This window comes from Crinia signifera, chromosome 5, assembly GCF_055691185.1.
Source record: "Crinia signifera chromosome 5, ASM5569118v1, whole genome shotgun sequence".
In the NCBI taxonomy this organism is placed as follows: Eukaryota; Metazoa; Chordata; class Amphibia; order Anura; family Myobatrachidae; genus Crinia; species Crinia signifera.
Genome location: NC_139221.1, coordinates 118,936,890 through 118,955,536, shown reverse-complemented (window position 1 = coordinate 118,955,536; position 18,647 = coordinate 118,936,890). Strand labels below are relative to the sequence as shown.

The window sequence follows — 18,647 nt, the reverse complement described above, 5'->3', positions numbered from 1 at the left end:
AATATAATTTGTTGTAATAGAACACTTTGGTTTATTAGTTGCTCGCTATGATCAGTAGAATATTTATTATATTATGAAATTAGGGGAAGTTTGTATTTTCTGTTAAATAAGAGATATTCTGGAATGTGGTTCTATGACATGTAATTAGTATTTGTATTTCTTGCAAAGTCTAGTTTTCAGTGGTACAGTATTTTATATATCTAAATACTGCCTTGTCCAAATTTCACATAGCCTAATTATGAAAGTACAGGCCTTTTGCTAAGTAACTCTTAAATGCCTAAATTGACCCTATAAAAGCTAGTACATTGGCAGGCAAGAATGCGTTATGCTAATTGTGTATTACAAAATGCTGTCCCTGAGGCTACTAGGAGGCAGCCAGAAAGAGATTACTAAACAATACAAGAGCACATCCTCCACTAACCAAGATATGCACAGTAGGAATTACACTGAACTCATTTTCTTCCCTGCCCACCATAACAAGCACTTCTGTCTCCCAATGCAGAGATTTCTGCATGATAATTCCACCTTTCCTAGAAGCCCCAACATTGGGAGCAGCTAGACATACAGCTTCAATTAGCAATACACTAGATATACAGTAGGTCTCTGTTTTACATTGTAAATGTCTGGAGTCTATACATCTCCACCCTTTTAAATAAAGTTTAATAGAAAATGTGCCTATAGGGTAGGTGGCATGTGTTCCACCATTTACTGTGTTGCAGACTGTAATAAAAAAAGGAGGGCTGATTTGACTTAAGTCACGTGGTTTACAGGCTAAATTAGTACAGGTGATTCAATGGTATGCGTTCTGCATACCAGTGTTCAGGATAACGGCATTCAAAATTCGATCCCGGATTCCCAACACTGGTATATTGGGGGTAAATTTACTAATGTCGGCCATACACGGCCGATCCCTGTACGAACAGGTACAAACGGGATCGGGCGTGAATGGCCTGACAATACAAATGAAGAATGGAGTAACGGCCGTTTGCATGCTTCTTTTTTTTATATGTGTCTGCCACTGGAGCTCTTCACACAAAGGGTGAGAGTGATAAATCAACAATCAGCTCCAAACTTTCTTTTTTCAAACCCAGCCTCTAACAGGGTAGTTGTGAGCTGATTGGCTGGTGCGTTATCACTCTTCTCTTTTATCACTTTTCAAGCTTAGTACATCTGGCCCAGAGAGCTCAATCAACAGAGCTCTCTGCACCAGAGTGGAGGGAGCTACTGAACATGTGCAGTAGTACTAGCTCCCCTTCCCTGGACACTGCGGCCGTGACTGGCCTCCTCCTTTTCTCCTCCCAACTTGGTTAGAGTTATGTGTGGATGTATGAACCGAACTCATTATCTTTCCCCCACCCAGAGCTATGCCCCCTACTAATATCTCTATCTCCCCCGACCTATCCCCATCACTCCTGTCCAAGGTCTCCGAATGCCGAATCTCAGCCTGGATGACCCAACGCTTCCTGAAACTAAACATGGCTAAAACTGAACTTCTAATCTTCCATCCCCCGAACATCCCCTCTTCTCCCACTATCTCCATCAGCATTGGTGAAACCGAGATCACCTCCACCGACCAAACGCGCTGCCTCTGTGTCATCATTGACTCCTCCCTCTCTTTCACCCCCCACATTTGTGCTCTCTCACAGTCTTGCCGCTTTCACCTACGCAACATCTTACGCATCAGACCATTCCTCCCCACTGACGCGACCGAAATTCTCATTCACTCTCTTGTCATCTCCCGCCTTGACTACTGCAACATCCTTCTCTCTGGGCTACCTCTCACCCGCCTCGCACCTCTCCAAACTATTCTTAACGCTGCCGCTAGGCTCATCTTCCTCTCCCGCCGCTCTACCTCCGCCTCCCCCCTCTGTCTATCTCTTCACTGGCTCCCCATTCCTTTCCGAGTTCTCTTTAAATTCCTCACCACCACCTACAAGGCTCTCTCCTTACCTCTCTTCACTGATCTCTATCCACACTTCCTCCCATCCTCTTCGCTCCATCGCTGACCGCCGACTGACCTCTCACCTAATTACCTCCTCCCACTCCCGTGTCCAAGACTTCTCTCGCGCTGCCCCCCTGCACTGGAACAACCTCCCGCAACCCATCAGCCTTTCTGATTCCCTTACCTCCTTCAAGCGCTCCCTCAAAACCCACTTTTTTCGACTAGCCTATCCCTCCTCCTAACCTCTTTTGATCCTCCTATCCTGCCTCCGTTCCCCTCCGTTCCTACTTATCCTTTTGTTTTTCGTTCGTCCACCCACCTATTTTTAGTATGTTAACTCTTATAAGTAGGGTCCTTCTGCCTCACGTACTCACGTACTCACCCTACCTCTTTACCTCACATGTCCTCCTGTCCTGTTCTTCCCTTCCTCTACTTCATCTTCAGTCTCCTCGACAATTTTGACACCTACTTCTGAACTGATGCTGATTTTATTTCTACCAGCTATACCCCTATTTATACTGTATTTTTCAACACACCCTGTACGTTACCTTGTCATTTGTTTTTTTGTTTGCTATGTACGGCGCTGCGGACACTTTGCGGCGCCTTATAAATAAACGTACTACTACTACTACTATCACTGTTAACAACACCGTCATCTCGCCCGTTCCCCAACTCCGCTGCCTGGGTGTCACTCTTGACTCCTCCCTCTCCTTTGCACCCCACATCCAAGCCCTAGCCCATTCTTGCCGGTTCCAGTTACGCAACATTGCTCGCATCAGGCCCTTTCTCTCACAGAGTGCAACTAAGCTGATCATCCACTCATTAGTCATCTCACGGCTCGACTACTGCAATGTTCTCCTCACCGGCCTTGCTCAATCCCAACTGGCTCCTCTCCAATCTGTCCTCAATGCTGCAGCCAGGCTTATCTTCCTCTCCCGCCGCTCTAATTCTGCCACTCCCCTTCAACAAAATCTGCACTGGCTTCCATTCCCCTACAGAATCCTCTTCAAACACCTCACACTCACATACAGGGCCATCTCTAATTCCATTGCTTCATATATCTCTAACCTCATCTCCATTCATAAACCCTCCCGCCCTCTACGGTCGGCTGACGACTGTCGTCTCTCCTCCACCCTGATCACTGCTTCCCATGCTAGAGTACAGGACTTTGACCGTGCTGCACCCCTTCAGTGGAACGCACTCCCTCGCTCCATTAGACTCTCCCCGACCTTGCAAAGCTTCAAACGGGCACTGAAAACTCACCTATTCATCAAAGCGTACCCTTCCACTGCATAAACCAGATGGTTCTCCGACCTCTTGCCTGTTTACATCCTGCTATCTAACCACCACCCACTTGCTTGCACCTCTTGTATTCTGTCTGTCTCCCCTTCCTACTAGATTGTAAGCTCCTCCGAGTAGGGCCCTCTTCCCTCCTGTTGTCAAAGCCCACTTCTCTTCACATGTCACTCACAGCTCTCCTATACTCCAACACTCAGTGACCATCTTTGTTGAGTCCTCACTACTTATATCCAAGCTGTAATGTGTATTGAACTGTGGCGCTCTTTATTTGTACTGTATTTTTGTTATTTATTCAATGTTATGCCAAGCTTTGTCTCCCTGTATTGTTTCTTTGTAAGGCGCTGCGAAACACTTGTGGCGCCTTATAAATAAAATAATAATAATAATAATGTATGCTAAATAATGACTACAACTTATTGGACCCACTCCAGTCAGCCTTTCACTCTCAACACTCCACCGAGACAGCACTGACTAAAGTAGTAACTGATCTTGTCACTGGTAAATCTAAAGGCTGTTTCTCACTTCTTATTCCTCTAGATCTCTCGACTGTCTTTGACACAGTTGACCACTCTCTTCTCATACAAACACTACAGACCCTAAGTCTTCAGAATACAGCCCATTCTTGGTTCGCATTCTAACTATCTAACCACTCCTTCAGTGTTCGCTTCTCTGATTCTACTTCCTGTTCTCTACCTCTGTCAGTTGGAGTACCTCAGGACCGGACCGTCCGTTCTGTACTATGAGATGCGTGCTCCCACGCATCTCATAGTACGGTACAAAAAGTATGTGCTGCACATACTTTTTGTACTAGCTGTTCATCGCATCGCATCACATTGTTAAACGGACCGTGTATGGGCGGCTTTAGATCCTTTGCTTTTCTCAATCTATACCTCATCTCTTGGCAAACTAATCAACTAATCAGCTCTTTTGGTTTTCAGTATCATCTGTACGCTGATAATACTCAAATCTATCTATCCTCCCCTGAAGTGTGTGTGTATGCTGTTAGTGTACGTATGTATATTTGTATGTTTATAGATATCAGAATAAGCTTTATTGGCCAGGTATACTTGCGTATACTAGGAATTAGATTTGGATTGCTGTGCAACAGCCAGGGTGGTAACAAATAAACAGTGACAGTACAGATATATATCATATGTACAGATATGCACTAGATGTATCCTGATGAGGGACAAGGACATGGGGAACATATATTTACTGAGCTGTACAGCACCCAGGTAGCCATTCAGTAGCACCACTTGATGATTGCAACAGCCAGATAGGTAGACAAGAAAAACAGTACAGATATAGGACACGTACAGATATGCACTAGATGTATCCTGATGGGGGACACGGACATGGGGAACATAACATTTACTGAGCTGTACAGCACCCAGGCAGCCATTAAGCCACTCAGATAGGTAGCAAGTAAAACACAGTACATATATAGAACACAACATCTGAGACACTGGGTACATATTTTGGCTAGTTACAAGTAAACAGGGACAGTCCCCGATGGTCAAATTTTGCGGTTTTCAGTGAGTTTGACAATCCGCGGGCCGTTCTCTCCAGGAGGGGAGGTAAGAGGGCAGGCATGGGGTGGAAGCATGGGAACATCCAGCGTTTTAGGGCAGGGTGGGGTGGCCATTCGGTGGGCAGCATTTACCTGCTCGCTAGGCTGCGAACATACGAATGCGAATATTCAGGTCTGAATCAGGCCCACATTTTTTGTTTGTATCCAAATAAATCCAGGCATTAAAAACCAGCATTTAAATAAGGAGGCAGCGTAGGTGTGTAAAGGCCCATACACACTGGGAGATTTTGATTTACCGTTTGAGCTGCTTTCTGTTCAAAAGCCGCCCAGTGTGTTTGGCTCCCGCATATCATCCCTCATATCATCATCGGCGGCATCTAAGTGTATTCCACAGAAGGCTGCACAGATCAATGAGATCTATGCAGGCTTCTCTGTGTAAAAAATGTGAAAATAAATGATAATATATAAAAAGTTTTGGGTCCTCCCCCAACAAGTATATTAGTTCCCCCGGCCAAAAAATGACACCCTGGTCAGCCAGCCCGAGTCTGTCCCCAGCATCCCTGGTCAGTGGACAATGGGCTGATTGTGTAAATTTAAATGGTTTCTCCCACTACAGAACCAATACCTCAAAGAAACCCTGACTCCAATTAAAGTTAAATTTTAATACATACACCAAACATACATACTTACCCATAGGGTCCCCCATAGGCCTGTTCTATTCTCCAGTAGAATCCATAGGGTACTGTACATGTGAAAAAAATTATACTTACCATCCATCCAGCGTGGATCAGTCCACATGAAGGGGGTTACAAAATAACAAACCGGGAAAACACAACACTAAATGGACCTGAGGAGCCGCAAGTGTGCACCTCCTCCCCGAGAATGAATTAAAGTTAAACCTTTAACATAGGGGAACCGGCCATAGACTGCCAATGTTCTTTCATAATGCGCATAGCAGATCCACTATGGATGGATGGTAAGTATAATTTTTTTTCACAGGTATCCTATAGATTATACTGGAGAAGAGGACAGGCCTACGGGGGACCCTATAGATAAGTATGTACAGTATGTGTGGTGTATAGATGGAGTCCCTCTCATTCAGGCTGGGGCTGGTGATCGAATCGCCAGCCGCTAGCCTCTGTCGGAAGAGGGCGCACATGCACGAGACGCTTGCGTGCCCCATTCTGATGGAGCTCCCCATTGGTCCCCATCGCCTCCCTGAAGCCCCCCTAACCTTGCACGTCTCCCTGAAGCGGAGACAGGCAGGGTTTCCGATCCTCGCCGCCGAGTGACTGGGACGTGCATGCGTGGGAGACGCTCGTGCGTCCCAGTCAGATGGAGTTCTTCTCAGCCAGCGCTCACCAGCAGGGACATTCTGGCGAGCCCTGGAGCTGAATGAGAGGGGCTTCATCTGTATGTTTTAAAATTTTACTGTAATCGGTGTCAGTGTTTTTTGTGAGGTATTAATGCCCTGCATGCTGGCCTTGTGGTTCTCCAAGTCCCTGTACACGGGGAAGGCTTGCTGGGACATGTAGTTCTAATAAAAAACCCAATACTTATGCTTAATCTATTTTTAACCATTTAATTTTACACATTCAGCCCAGTGTCCACTACCCAAAGATGTCAGGGAAAGCCCCGGGCTTCAGCCCAGACTAGGGGTACCGTGGAGAGGGGGGCCTTTATTGGGGGTCCCCACTCCCCAAGGGACTCAGCCTAATACAGCGTCGTTTGCCATGCTCCCAGCAACAAAAATGGAGGCGTTGCCTTGTGGGAGCACCGCAATTATAGGTCATGAGCCCTTGCCGCTAGGCCACACCCCAAAATTGGTGAAGAACAGTACATACCAGGGAATTCTGGGACCAGTGGTGCTACACATAACAGGTTACTGTCTCTCTCATCCATAACAAGGACTCTTGTGAATGAGGGGCTACAAATCATGCCATGTGGCTTCAACCACTCACCCAGATACATCCTTTCCTGATACTCACAACTGCCACTCTTCTAGGGCACCCCGACCAGTGGGCATCACCCTCTCACTGGATTCTGAGTACTGCTGCTCTCACACTGCGCTCTCTCTCTCTCTGTCAGGTTCCTTGCTGGGACTGGCAGCACTCCCCACATGTTCAGTGAGCATACCTCCCAACTTCTGTGCTGATGAAATAGGGACACTCACGCGGCGAAGCCGTGCGAGCGCCCGAAAAGGGGGCGGGGTGTATGCAAATGCAGGTGTGGCTTTTGCTAATTAGCTGTGACCTCATTTTCATACGAGAATAGACGCTGTGCGCATGCACACAGCGTCTATTCTATTAGATTGGGGGGTCTCCCATCTGCCACCCCCCGCAGCGGGACAATGCCTGCCGCGGGTGGGACAGCGGGACAGGACCCGAAAATCGGGACTTTCCTGCTGTAATCGTGACAGTTGGGAGGTATGAGTGAGGGGCTCTCACTGAGGTTGCATTCTTCTTATGTTACTCTGCAGAAATGGGCTCTATTCACAGCAACCCACATGTGCTGCTGCTCTCTCCATAGAAGGGGTGCAACTTATGGCTGCTGTTTCCAAAGCTGGGGACCATGGTCCCAGCAACATCCATGCTCCTTCTCCTGACTATTACTCCAGACTTGTGCTGAATCTGCTGCTTTTTAACTTTCACTTCCTGTCTTTCCCTCTGCAGGAGGCTTGTATGTGAACACTGCCTGATCTCCAAACTTCTCCCAATCAGTGCACAGGAAATATCCCTAGCTATGCATGATACAACTAAATAGTCATTTATCAAGCAATATTTGCGGTTAAATCCCCGAAAACGGAGGTTCACCGCAAATATTTAGTATCCCCCAAATGTATTAAAGGGGGACCGCAGCAGGGATCTCCGATCCCTGCTGCGATCCTTCCTGCAGCGCCGCCGGCCGCATCCCCCATAGGTTTCTATGGGGGATGCGAAGCTGCCCGATGTATCAACATCGGGCAGCCCGGCAACGCACCCCTGAGCTATCGCCATTGTAATGTGGCGATAGCCCATTGTAGCCTATGGCTACACTTTGCACTACCCGAGCAGGGCAGTGCGGTAAGAGGGGTCGGCGGGGGTCAGCGCATAACCGCGCATGCGCTGACCTCCCGGCTTATCGGTTAGGGCTATCGGAGCCCTGTCCCTGCGCCCCTAATATTGATACATTGCCCCGATATGATCGCATTTTACAATGCGATTCTGGGCGGTAATATTACGCCCAGATCGCATTGTAAATGCGATCATGATAAATGGCCCCCTAACTCTTGAAGTACCAGACCAGGGTATCACACATGCAGAGTCTCACTTCCTGTACTTCAGATGTTGGGAGCAATACACACACACACACACACACAAACCCACACATACTGCTTACAAAAACGCATCATATTTATTAATTTAAATTATTTATTAACAGTTTCTTATTTAGCGCACACATATTCCGCAGCGCTTTACAGAGAATACTTGAACATTCAAATCAGTCCCTGCCCCAATGGAGCCTACAAACTATATTCCCTACCACACATGCACACACAGGCATTCTAGGGTTGATCTTGTTAGAAGCCAATAAACCTACCGGTATATTTTTGGATTGAGGGAGGAAACCAGAGTATCTGGAGGAAACCCATGCAAGTACGGGAAGAATATACAAACTCCACACAGTTAGCACTGCAGGGCAGCAGACAATAATGCCCCCATCATCCACACATGCTATCTACTCTGGAAGAAGCTGGAGGCTCCAGCACGATGAAAATAAGACCTCCCGCATTAGGAGCCACAGAAGTTTAGAGGTACAGTATGATTTATATATTGCATATATATTACTTAAATAGTTTTTTGAATGTATAGGGTAATATTACAGGCATATTAGACACAAGTTACAAAACTTTTTAGTAAAAAGGAAAAAAAACATCTGCCAAAGCTTCAAAGGCGAAACAAACTGTGAAGCAATTACCTTACTTATGTGTTTGGCTCTGCTGAAAATCTGTCAGACAATGAGCTAAATCTTGAGGTATGGCTGGTCTGCAGCTCATGTCTGGTCTGCCTGGGCTCCGAGTCTGCTTGGCAAGCTCAGCTTCACAGTGGAGCAAAAAAGCAAAGCAGTGAAGAGGAATCCAAGCTATGCGTGGGCCAGAAAGGAGGAATGCAGTCACAATGAAAACAATCGCAGGGAAGAAAGCATCCAATTCATTACTTGTTGTTTATTACATTGTTTCTATCTGATAAAGGCTTTCTCCTTTCTCATAATATTCTCATGTGGCTCATATCCATACTACTTTATCCTTGCCATTACTATTACGTATACACTTCATATCACGTTTCTGCTTTAAGTCTATAGTATCTGGCAGGTGCCTTGGTTGATTGCAGTTGCTTTGTGCTCAATGTTAAATGAAGAGTGGTTTGGCTACTAAGGGATTATTTCCTCTTTTCAGCATTCCTGTGTGGCTTGCATGTAAAGGAGAGCAAAACACATGGGATGTAGCTTGATATACTTAAGGAAGTGATCATTTGGTTCTTGATTTCTAAAGGACCTAGTCATCATCAATGGTCCCATTACATATAAAGAAAAGATAGTTTTTGCATATTTTAGGTAATAGCCCATTCATTATTAGAGGTCGTTTAGTAGACTGCAAGCTAAAGTTATAGAAGTTTGCCTTTGAGAGCCAATGCCATCTTCAGATGGTGTTGATTCCAGGAACCCTGTTCTTTTTTATGGGAGGAACGTCCAGGGGTTCCGAGAAGTATCTGAGTGGATACCTCTGCTGCACCCGCAATTTAGGACCTAATTTATATTTGTACACACTTGCCTAACCAGCTGCAAATCTTTTGGCTATGGAATTGCTAATCATTACAAGGAAGTTGCCAAGGAAAGAAGATAGATGCTCACCTGAGCCATCACAAACACATATGCAGCCTGTATGCAAAAGACAAGGAACATTGACTGCTAAGGTAGCCCTATAACTGCATACACTGGATATATCAGTAGTGACGTATTTTAATACATGCCTGATCACAGCTGAAGGCAGATACATGCACCAGCAACAGCCATGACACACATAGGTTTTTGCCACCACTCCCTGTTACCTCCCACAAATGGTCCCTTCCTGTCAATCACTCTACATTCAAAATGTCTGCTGATAAGACCTTGCATGCAAACATGAAGTAGGCAGCTGGTCCTGCAGCGGAACAATACTAAATTGTCTAATACAGCGGTTCTCAAACTGTGGGTCCTGACCCCAAAGTGGGTCCAGACCTTCTCAGCATGGGGTCGTGACTCCATGTTGCTGACCATCAGGCTGATGACTTTTCTAATCTCAGTCAGTGTTTCAAGGAGTCTGGACAGTCTGTTGAATTGTATATTATGTAGACTGCTCACATCGTATTGTGCATCCACAATGCTGCCATGTATGTGCTGTCTGCTGACTACACATGTGATGCGATGACCTTTCTGCAGTCACTTGCTGGGGTCCTGTCATTATTTTTATTGTATAATGGGGTCCCAGAGCAAAATAGTTTGAGGAGCCCTGGTCTAATATTTCCCTGTTAATTAACCCTTTGAGAGCCAAGTGAATTTGTCAATATATTTCTTTAAATTGGCAAACAAACATTTGTATGCATTATAATGAGCTGTAATGTTTACCTTATATAGTATTTGAATTTATGTAACAAATGTTAGGGATGCTGGCATTTTTAGGGGATATTTTGAACATCTCTCACAGATTTACATACAGTATCACCTGCAGCAGCTCACAATGGGGTTATTTGCTAAGATGGGAGTTCTATTAAAGATTGTATGTTGCTATAGGCAACCAATCAGATTATATCTATTATCTAATAGAAGGTGCAAAGCAAATAATAAAATATATTCTGATTGGATGCTGTGGGCAGCATCCCATCTTCAATAGAACTAAAGCCCCCCATACACGGTCCGTTAATAGGATCCGTTGTGTGCTTAAACAGCACCCATCGGATCGGATCGCATCCCCAGTGCATGCAGTGTGCATGCACTGCGATCCGATCCGATGTGTACCTAGTACAAAAAGTATGTGCAGCACATACTTTTTGTACCGTACTATGTGATGCGCGGGAGCGTGCATCGCATAGTACAGAACGGAGCCGTACACAACGGACCGTGTATGGGCTCCTTTACATCTTCCATATAATAAGATGAACCCTTTGTAAAGCGCAACGGAATATGCTGCGCTATATAAGAAACTGTTAATAAATAAATAAATAAATAAAAAGAGTGTGTGCGCGTGTCTGTCGCATTGCAGAGGCACCGTGGCACTCAGAGTCACCAAATTCGGTACAAGGTACCTCTGGACCCAGTGGTGTGCATCTCAAAGCCATTTTTGGAAAATTTCTCTTAGAAATGTAAAAAACACCAAGGTTCAATTTGCCTTCATTGATGATCTGGAAAAAGATCTGTGAAGGAACAACACCACACCTGATTGCTGTCAGTGAGTATGAATGCAAACACATTCTAACATTATGGTGGAGGCTTTAAACAATTAGGAATAATCGGGGATATACATATACCACACATGTACACACCACACACACACAGTACACCACATACGCACACACAGCACACTACACACACACACACACATATATACATATATATATATATATATATATACATATATATATATATATATATATATATATAGCAGGGTTGGATATTCCAATAAGGGCACTCACCAGTAAATCATGAAAAGTTTTATTCAGGGTACATTACCAATCAGGCATAATAGTCAGTCTACGTTTCGGCCACCAGGTGGCCTTTCTCAAGACAAGTCAGCTTAGACATCCACACAGTACAAGAGTCAAGATACCTTATCTTGACTCTTGTACTGTGTGGATGTCTAAGCTGACTTGTCTTGAGAAAGGCCACCTGGTGGCCGAAACGTAGACTGACTATTATGCCTGATTGGTAATGTACCCTGAATAAAACTTTTCATGATTTACTGGTGAGTGCCCTTATTGGAATATCCAACCCTGCTATAAATTGGGACACATTGTGTTACCTTAAAGGAGCACCGCGACTTGTTACATTGTTGGCTGGGAGTGCGGAATGACAGAATCTATATATATATATATATATAGAATATACAGGACGGTCAGGCAACAATATATATATATATATATATATATATATATATATATATATACATATACACTTATCTGCAGCAGCACTCAGGACTAAAAAAAACGTCACACGGGCAGCCCAATGTATGCCATACATTGGGCTGCCCGTACATTGGTATGGCATACATTGGGCTGCCCGTGTGACATTTTTTTAGTTGAGTGCCGCTGCAGATACGTGTTTGTGTGGGTGACTACAGCGAGTATACCCGTTTGGCAGAAGGCAACAGGCATGTTATGGACAGTTTGTAGCGAGTGCCAGAACTATCGACTTTATATATATATATATATATATATATATATATATATATATATATATATATATATATATATATATATGGAGAAAAAGGAGTTTCAGAGTGTGCCAATTCATTTGCATACACAACAAATTTGTTGAACAAACAATATAGTAGTCCGGAAAAGATTCATATAAAAGTTTATTCAGGAATCTTCCAAATGATGATACAGGCCCAACGCGTTTCGTCAATAGCTTGACTTCATCAGGGGCATTGGAAGTAGAGCAGTACAAAGCAATTTCACACTGTAAAATTATAACAAATCAATATAAATTGTACATAAAAGCAATAAAACATAAAAAAATTAAGAGCATGATGAGGATGGAGGACATAATGTATGTAACAAATGTATTTGTTGCCAATATCTTGATAAGAACCAATTTAGTCACACCTTCGATAACGGTAGAATATATAACATCAAAGAAGCCGTCACATGCAATTCGGATCATGTTGTATACATGATCACATGCAGCTGCAACTTAAACTACATCGGGAAGACCATTAGGCAAACAAAGATACGTATCCAGGAGCACATCAGGAATATAAGGAATAGAGTGAAGATACATAGTGTACCTAGACATTATACCGAGAAACACAACTCTACCGTAACCAAAGACAACTTCAAGTTCACTATCCTTGAACGAGTACTAACTAACCCCAGAGGAGGGAATAGAGATAAAGAACTTATCAAAAAGGAAAGCTTTTGGATATACTCCATGAACTCACTAACCCCAAAAGGCCTAAACGAAGGGGTAGACATTGTGGCTTTTCTCTAGACCCCCATTTACATTTCACCACATTTCCATCCCCCCTTATCTTAAGTCATCTGCCCTTCACAGGGTAGTCCAATTTATTCTTCACCCCACACCCACATTATTCTCTTCCCCCATATAGAGGTTACTTTCGTTCTTTGACACTTATTCTACTGTCATTTCACCAGTAACTATTTTTGGCTGTTAAACCTGTATGTCACTTTATGCCATATGTTTGATTAAGCCATCTCACTTGTAGTGAGCAATGGGCATCGTATTCTATTGCACATATGTTCAAAGTGTGTTATGAGGCATGATCGAGTAATTGATCTATGCACCAGCCTTACCACGACCCAACAGGATGCGGGGTCTTGAATAATTTGTAAATGTGACAGTGATCATACTTGGAAGGTGACATATTCACGAATCAATTGAAAGCCAATTGATCACCTTACCTAATGGTTAATGGTGAGCTAATATTTATACATACTTAATTATTAATGAAGAGTAGACTTAAAGTCCATCTAATCCAGCACTGGTAGGTTTCTACACCATAAAAATATGCATTACACCTAGAGTCTGTCCCCTTTTATATTAATATCATATATATCATTATAGGCAAATAAGATTTCCATTGAATCACAGCTCTATCGAATGAATTATATAAATTTGTGAGCTATTGTATCACTTCAGATGCACAGTTTAGACCCTTTCTCTATCACCTTAATTTTAGGCACCACATGTAGTAACATTTTTGATCACTCTAGAGGTATTCATTTAATACTTAGTCTCAAAGTTACGTACTGCTGTCACTTTAAGACACACTGTCACTCAGCAGTATGCTTTATAAAGTAAATTTTCAAATATTATCATAGTTTTAATAATTGTGTATAAGTTTTATTATGCACTTCATTATAAAAATATCTTTTTTGTTGTTTAGACCATAGATATATGTTAACACCCAACACCTGATGATATCAGCAGGCCCCACCTCCATAGAGGGTTTTGCCCTATTAGAATTACGTTATTACCACACTTGTTTTAAGTACATATAAAAAGGGAAGCGCTATATATTACTTGATAGGGAGTTAAGATGGCCGCCATTTGAAACGCATGACGTCGTAGCCATGCGTTCCACAGCCATACGAAATGTTAATAGCCGATTTGTGCACACCCCACCTCCATAGAGGTAATGCCCCACCTTCTACTCGTCAGGAGTGGACATCCGCCCACCACTTATCACAGAGAAGGAGGCGCTGTTTCCCTCATATACGGAAACAAGATGGCCGCCATTTGGAACGCATGACGCTGCAGCCATGCGTTACACGGCCAGATTAAATGATTTAGCAGCTCTAATCATTCTTTTGACGGGCCTTTTTGATCCCCACTGAATTACACAGTGGCGTTTGAACTATCAGCTATGCCTCAGCGCAGTAATTAAAGCGCTTAGATAAGCTTTCTAAAAGCTACATTTCAGTTTGAACAGGAAGTGATGTAAGCATTATTCCCCTACTTAAGACACCTATCTCCTCTAGTTGTTCATTCAGCATTTAGATCTCAGGAGTTCACTTCCGGTCTGCACTGCTCTAGTAAGTACACCTTATCACTGCACAAGTCTGCTCACTGTCTCATACCTTGTGATTATGTATAGATCAGTAGTTGTGTCATCTCTTTCTTTAGATTGTATATTGGGGTTATTTATCCTTCCCCCGAAACTGTGATTAACTTTGGAGACCATTGTATTGCTATTTTACCATGCTCTACCACTGTTGCTGATCTTTAGTGGTATGTTATATTTAATTCATTTCGGTGGACTACAACCAGAGGCGTAACTACAATCATGTGGGCCCCATAGCAGAATTTTGAAAGGGCCCCCCCCCCGGGGGGGGGTGCAGAAAAAAGTTAGGGAGTGAGAGACAAAGGCAAAGAGTGTGTAAGGGGGAAAAGAGAGAGAGAGAGAGAGAGAGAGAGAGAGAGAGAGAGAGAGAGAGAAAGAACAAAGGTGTGAGAGAGGGAGGGGGCTCATGGAAAAGAGGGAATGAGAGAATGAGGAGCAGGAGATAGAGGGTGTCAGGGAGAGAGAGAGAGAGAGAGAGAGGAGTTCGAGTGGGAGTGAGAGAATGGCAGGGAGGTAAAGAGAGAGTAAGAGGGGAACAAAAGAGAGAGTGTCTAGGAGAGAAAGGCAGAGACAAGGAGAGAGAGGATGTCAGTGTGAGAGAGAAAAAGAATGTCAGGGTACACAAGGGGGAGAGACAGGGAAAGAGAGGGTGAAATCAACAGAGAGAGAGAGCAGGTAGAGAAAGTGGAAGAGAGAGTGCCGGTGAGAGGGGGAGAGAGACACAGTGTCAGGGGAAGACGGAGGGTCAGGGAGATAGAAAATGCCAGGGATATATATATAGATAGATAGATAGATAGATAGATAGATATGAGAGAGAGAGAAAGTGTCAGTGATGGAGGGAGAGACCCTGTCGGGGAGAGAGAGAGAGTGAGTGTCTGAGAGAGGGAGATAAAGGGCCTTATTCGAGTTCACTCTTTCTGACAAATTCCTTCTTAGATGGACAAAACCATGTGCACTGCAGGGGGCAGATATAATATGTGCAGAGATAATTAGATTTGGGTGAGTTATTTTTTTTCTGTGCAGGGTAAATAATGACTGCTTTATTTTTACACTGCAATATAGATCTCACTTTGCAGTAAAACTCCACCCAAATCTAATTCTCTCTGCACAAATAACATCTGCCCCACCTGCAGTGTACATGGTTTTGTCCATCTAAGAAGGATTTTGTCAGAAAGAGTGAACTAGAATAACCCCCAAAGAGACAAGGTCAGGGAGGAAAGAGAACGCAGACAGTGTCAGGGAGATAAAGAGAGAGTCACAACATAGATAGAGGGGTAGAGCGAGCTTGAGAGACACTACCTGGTTACATTACAAGATGTGGTGGGGGGTCAGACAGACTGGGGACGGGGACAAGTACAGACAGATAGTGCCCCATATGGGGCATAAATGGGTATATGGATGGACGGGCAGAGAGCACCATATGGGGCATAGATAGTTCAACATATTTGGGCAAAGATGAAAAAGATTGATGGGGGGTGGGTATAGACAAGAAGGTGGATGGACCGGGGGCATAGACTGACAGTTAGACAAAGGGGGGGGGGGGGGGTGCACACATGGTGGCACAGAATGACAGACATAAGGGGTGGGAAATAGACGGATGTCCAGAGCACCATATGGGGCAAATACTGAAAGACGGACGGATGGTCAGACAAGGGGTCATAGACCACCATATTGGGCACAGACAGATAGACATGCGGGGCAGCATAGAAAGGGAGGTCTAGGGCAGCAAGAATGGATGATCCATTGGTTTGGCACAGCATAGCTAGACAGTTTGTAGGGGAGGCCACATAGATGGACAGTGGTCATAAACAGCTCATTTACCGGCACTTTGCCTGCATGCACTGGCTCAGGGAAGAAGCTGCGTCTCATTCTCCCGGAGGGGGGACAGTCACCCCCTCGTTCTCTTCTGTGGAGAGGTTCCAGGTAGCAGCAGCGGCTTCTCCTCATTACCTTGGATGGAGCGGCTAAAGACAGGCTCCGGGCAGCGGCACCCACTTGCCTCTGCAGAACAGCCAAAGCGAGCAGCGGCAGCTGCTCTTCCCCATCCCCCTTCAGACAAGATCGGAACAGCCGCGCCTCCTTGTTTTCCTCCGCGGTGAGGCTCCTTGCAGCTTCCGGACTTATACCTTCTTCCCCTTCATTGAGTGGCCGCCGCCTCTGGTCAGCGGCTCCGCCTCCATCTGCCACAAGCTCCGTCACTAGCGGCTTCGTTCCGGGACACTGGCAGTGTGTGCCAGGTAGTATAGATGCCGACCCGCACAGAATTAATGCATTTATTTATTGCTATGGAGGGGGCAAGGGAAGCAATTGCTATGGGGCCCCCCAAGCCCCCGGGCCCCATAGCAATTGCATCCCCTGCACCCTCCATAGTTACGCCACTGACTACAACTGTAGGCAAACCTCCATACTATATTTAAAAAAAAATTATTTCATTTTAGATATCAGCGTAGACCATTTCCAGTATTGTCTTTCGCATGAAAACTTCTGCTGTTTGTTTTTTTAAATTAAACAATGGAAAATCTATAGGTACGATTTATCTTGAACTACCCTATTGGGGCTTTGGTGAATCTTCTTTTGTGAAACTTCTTTGTGAAAATCTTCACCGTGGTTTTCCTCCTAATAATACCTTCTATTCACGCCAAAGGTTGGCTGTTATATATGACTCACAAATTGGGTGCCAAATAAATGTAATTTGGTTACTGAGATATCTCTTGATATCAATGGTTTCAAGTGGTTCCCTCGCTATCCTCCTCTCCACATTATGTCCTCCATCCTCATCATGCTCTTAATTTTTTTATGTTTTATTGCTTTTATGTACAATTGATATTGATTTGTTATAATTTTACAGTGTGAAATTGCTTTGTACTGCTCTACTTCCAATGCCCCTGATGAAGTCAAGCTATTGACGAAACGCGTTGGGCCTGTATCATCATTTGGAAGATTCCTGAATAAACTTTTATATGAATCTTTTCCGGACTACTATATTGTTTGTTCAACAAATTTGTTGTGTATGCAAATGAATTGGTGCACTCTGAAACTCCTTTTTCTCCATCTCTAAACCTTTGGGTCCTGTCTAACAGGGGGCCCCTCAGAGGTGCTGCCTTCTCTCCGTGAGGCGCGGTTGGGTTTTTCGGTCTTATATATATATATATATATATATATATATATATGAAGCACACCTCACACACTTACACATTGGACAGATATACACAACACACACACACATACATAACACACACCCACATACACTACAACACACACACAAAAACAGTATAACACACACAAACACACAGAACACACACACACTTAAACATTGAACAGATACACACAACACACACACATAACACACCACTCACAGTACAACACACCCACATTCACTTCAACACACGCAAACACACAAAACACACACACTTAAACATTGCATAGATACACACAGCACACTACAAATGCATATATACGTAGCGCACCTCACACAATTACACATTGGACAGATACACACAACGCAACACATATACACTACAACACACACAAAAACAATACAACACACAAACACACTGAACACACAAAAAATAAATGCATCTTAGCCTAAATCTCAGTAGTGGATGTGGAATTCATCAACACACACAAGCTACCAAGTCAGGAGCGGTGTGTTTCAAACAACAGCACCACACCTGATTTAATTGCTGCCATTGAGTATCAATGCAAACACATTCTAACATTATGGTGGAGGTTTTAACAAATTACAATCTTGGGCCTTTGGCACATCATAAGACAAATTTTGACAGCAATTTTGGAAATAACCCCCCCCCCAAGGTTATCCTGAGCAATGCCGGGCAGGGAAGCTAGTAGTAAATGAACCCAAGTGAGTTCAATACGTAATCATCTGGAGTTGATGATGGACAGGACTCTAAGAGAGATCAGCTATATACAGTAAGGACAATGTTAAGGGCCATACACATGGGGCAATTTCAGCCCCATTTCCATGCAATATGACTAAATTGCTTAGAATTGGAGCATTGATCACTCTGTGTGTATGCCCTGCAGTCCCACGTGTCACT

General features: G+C 44.1%; 1 protein-coding gene across 1 annotated transcript in view; it reads right to left on the bottom strand.

The window, feature by feature from the left end:
* Window positions 1-8,854, bottom strand: part of NEDD9 (neural precursor cell expressed, developmentally down-regulated 9) — a 48,979-nt gene extending 40,125 nt beyond the window's left edge. The window contains exon 1 of the mRNA XM_083187918.1: window positions 8,730-8,854. The gene's annotated coding sequence lies outside the window, so the exon portion shown is untranslated. The remainder of the gene's footprint in view (window positions 1-8,729) is intronic.
* Window positions 8,855-18,647: the final 9,793 nt, after the last annotated feature.